We start from the raw sequence: 4,493 nt of genomic DNA on the forward strand, positions 1-4,493 counted from the left end.
GTTGTAAACATGCCCCCAAATACAAAATTTCTGAAAACGTTACTTCTTGCAGGATTAACAGTAACTGCTCCTGACATGCTTTACGGTGCTTTAGAACTGACCCGGAAGATAAAATACCGGAATGCAACAAAAAGCAAGAAAAGGAAAAGCGGTCCTCGGCGACGCGGTGCTACCAGGACCTGGGGCCCAAGCTCCCGAAAAGGAGGCGCGAGGCTCCAGGGGTTCGTTCTCACGCCCTGCAAAATCAAACTGGCACTGAGTCACAAAAGGGCAGAAGGGGCGGCCGGCGCCCGGCACTCCGCCGCGGGCGGGGCGCGCGCGGAGGCGGAGTTGCGCCTGCAGTTGCGCCGCGCGGCCGGCGGGGGGAGCTGTGGCTAAGCGCCCAGACGCCTGTCCACGGCCGGCTTGCGCGCTCTGAGCCTATTCCCGGGACTCAGAGTGTGGCCAGCGTGGCCTGGACCGAGGCCCGCGCTGTGATGACACGTGGCAGCCCCGGCTTCGGAGCCCAGCCTGGTTCCAAGGCCCTACCCCTTGGAGAGGAAGGGGGAGCGACTCCCAAAAATAAACAGTCCCGGTCTGTTTGGGAAGCCAAGTTTTGCAGCCGGTCCTGTGTCTCCGGTTTTTTTCCCCTGAATTGCAGAATGCCGCTTGATTTTTAAAGTCGCGAGAGCCTTTTCTGAGTATATGATTCCCTCCACCCACCATTTCTTGATAAAGGATTGTTTGTAAGGAAGCCACTAGCCACCTGTGGCCCTTGACTGAGTGTCTGAAATGTGGATATTCTGGACTGAGATGTGCTGAAAGAATAAATTACACATTGGATTTAGAAAATTTAGTACAGAAAAAGAGAACTATCCCGTTAGTAATTCTTCATTGATTACGTATTGGTATAAAGCTGTCATATATTGTTTTTCAGTCGCTCAGTTGTGTCTGACTCTTTGCGACCCCATGGACTGCAGCAGGCGCGTGCAACGCTTCCCGGTCCCTCACGATCTCCAGGAGCTTGCTCAAATTCACGTCCATGTAATATATTGGGTTGACTAAAATACATAGTTGCATTACTTTTACCTATTTTTAATGAAAAATGCGAAAAAAAAATTAGAAACAGAAAAATTTTAGTTACAAGTGTGGCTTCCATTTGCAGCTCTCATTTCTGTTGGACGGTGCAGAATCCTGTGACCTTGAGTTCAAGTTAATTCTTAACCTGTGCTCATGCCAGGTAAACCTTTCATCTCTGGGTCTCCCAGAGCCAGTACTGTGCCTGGCAAGCAGTAACCGTGGCATTGGTTGAGCTGAAATTACATACCTCCCTAACATAATCTTAAACTCCACAAAAAACAAGAAAATGTATTTCTTAAACTGGGTTCATTTTGAGAATGATGTAACTGTAAGAATTTCTATCTTGGTTCCCAAGATGTTAGCTCTAGAAAAACACACTCATCTTTTATTGGTTATTCAGACTTCCCTGGTGGCTTAGACGGTAAAGAATCTGCCTGCAATACAGGAGACCGAGATTCAGTACCTGGGTCTGTAAGATCCCTTGGAGACAAGGATAGCAACCCACTCCAGTGTTCTTACTTGGGAAATCCCATGGACAGAGGAGTCTGATGGGCTACAGTCCATGGGGTCGAAAAAAGTCGGACACGGCTGAGTGACTGACACTTACTTACTTACCCCTTTGTGAAAGTTCATGGGCATTGCCAGTCATCTTCCAGAAAACAAAGCCAATTGGCCAGAGAGGAATACCCTGCCTCTCCCCCAGGTTCCCAAGCATTTCAGGGCACCTATTCAGCTCCCATCTCTAGACTCACTATCCTCCTGTTGAAATGTTGAGTTCAGAAGGCCTTGAATTTGATGGATGTGGTCTTGTACTTAGACACATGAACTCTGAACACCTTTCCCTCAGGACTCAAAACACTTTCAGACCATAACTTTTTTTTAAGTATAGTTGATTTAAAATGTTGCTTTATTTTCAGGTGCACAGAAACCTGTTTTTTTGTCTATTTCTTATTTTTTTTTTTTTTGTTTTATGTAGTTTGTTAATCTCATACTCCTAATTTATCCCTCCCTCTTTCATTTCTTACTTCTAATGATTTTTGTGTGGAGTCTTTAAGGTTCTGTGTATAGAAGATCATGTCATCTGCAAATAATAACAATTTTACCTCATCCCGTCTAATGTGGATACCTTGCATTTCTTTTTCTAGCCTGACTGCTGTGGCTAAAACTTCCGATACTGTCTTGAATAGAAGTGATTAGAGTGGGCATCCTTGTCTTGTTCCTGAATTTAACAGGAAGGCTTTCAGGTTTTTACATTATTATGTTGGTTGTGGGTTTGTCATAAATGGCTTTTGTTGAGATATGTTCTCTCTATAACCACTTTGGTGAGAGATGTTTATCATGAATGGATGTTGAATTCCACCGAATGCTTTTTCTGCACCTATTGAGATAATCAAGACTTTCCAGGTTGCTCAGTGGTAAAGAATCTGCCTGCCAATACAGGGGACACAGGTTCAATCCCTGGGTCAGGAAGATCCCCTGGAGTAGGAAATGGCAACCCACTCCAGCATTCTTGCCTGAGAAATCCCATGGACAGAGGAGCCTGGGGGGTTACAGTCCCTGGGGTCACAAGAGTCAGACTCAGGTGAGTGACTGAGCATGCATTGAGATAATCACACGGGTTTTGTCTTTTCTTTTATTAACGTGGTGTATCACACTGATTGGTCTGCATATGTTAAACCATCCTTACAACTCTGGAGTGACTCCAGCTTGATCCTATTATATGATCTTTCTTATGTATTGTTGGATTCAGTTTGCTAAAATTCTGTTGAGCGTTTTCACATTCATATGCATTAAATAGGGCCAGAGCCACACATCTTTGAAGAAAGATTGTACAGGGGGAGAAGGTGAGACAGAGTGAGCACGTATATTTGTTCCAAAGGTTAGATCCAGTCTCCCTGAACTGAAGCAAGATTTTCAGCCATCTTTTAACAAAATGATGCAGAGGGTAAGCCCCCCCTCGTCTCATCTGAGAAGCTAAAAGTGTAAAATGTCAGGGTTGGTTGGACCCTGAAATTCATTTTTTATCCTAGAGAGTGTGTACAAAGAATGTCACCTGCCATTTCAGCAAACAAGCGATGCTGTGGCCATCCAGCCATCAGCCACAGCAGCCACCCCTGATGATGTACCTTCAGGGGGATTCAGGTTGGAGAAAAACAAGATACTGGCTCTAGATAGTTAAGATGCATATCTAAGGAGCAATTTCAATAAACCCAGACTCTTCTGCGTCTTCCCATACATAGAGAAGCGCTGAGACCTTTACCATGAGATGCCCATTTTTGTGTGTAATCAGCATTAATCTTTCGATGTCCAGCCACATGTTGTTCATCTGTTTTCAACGAAAACTCCTATAAACCCTGGCTCCTCCCTTACCTCTTGGGAACAGTCACTCAGAGCTATCTGACAGGCTGCTATCCCGAGCTATAATCCTCAGTAAGCCTGCCAAATGAAATATAACTCTCAACTTTCATCCGTGCAGTTTTTTTCAGTCAGCAAGAGTGTTCATAAGAGCTACAAAGGTGAGCGAAAGTAACGCAGAGCAAAACCATGAGATGGGGTAAAGGAAGGCACTGCGTGCGTACATGCTCAGTCACTCAGCTGTGTCCAACTCTTTTTGACCCCATGGACTGTAGCTCACCAGACTCCTCTGTCCATGGGATTTCCCAGGCAAGAGTACCAGAGTGAACTGCCATTTCCTCCTTCAGAGGATCTTCCCTGTCCAGGAATCGAACTCATGTCTTCTGTGTCTCCTGCGTTGGCGGGCAGACTCTTTACCACGGAGACAACTGGGAACCTAAGATAGCTAAGAGACGATCTAAAAATGGTCTTCGGAAAATGATGACCAGTGTTGTGCATCTTTAATAAAGAAGAAAAAAAAAGAGAAAGAGACTCAAAGAGAGGTTTGGTGTATTTATATTAGGTTAGGTCACCCTACGAATGGAGATCACTAAAGAAAAAAATGGAATCTATTTCTTTGGAAGTCTAAAATAATCTGTCCGGAATATATTAAACCTCATCTAAAGCAGGAATCACATGACCTCTAAAAGTCCTTAACAACCCTGGCATTGTTGGTTTTGTTCTGCTTAAGTCAAATTGCCTATACTGTTCTGGAGGCTTTGCAGAACTTGGGGAACTTCTTGAAGACAGGGATCATTTCTTCTCTCACCTCTTTCTTTCCTCAAATACCTGGTCACAAGCCACCTATCCTCACTGGGGGCCCTAGAGGGAGGCAAGTTCACAGGAGGCAGACCGGGGCGTTGGTTCAAGTCCAGCTGAACAGTTGACTGTCTCCTCACTGCTATGGTCTAGGGCACACTGCTTAACCTCACCAAGCCGCACTTTCCTCATCTTCAATATAAGTTATATGGCCACACACATGATGCAAAGTTTTGAGGTTTCAGAAAATATGTATAAACTTAGCACACAACAAGTAGGCA

Source organism: Ovis canadensis, chromosome 12, assembly GCF_042477335.2.
Source record: "Ovis canadensis isolate MfBH-ARS-UI-01 breed Bighorn chromosome 12, ARS-UI_OviCan_v2, whole genome shotgun sequence".
Lineage (NCBI taxonomy): Eukaryota > Metazoa > Chordata > Mammalia > Artiodactyla > Bovidae > Ovis > Ovis canadensis.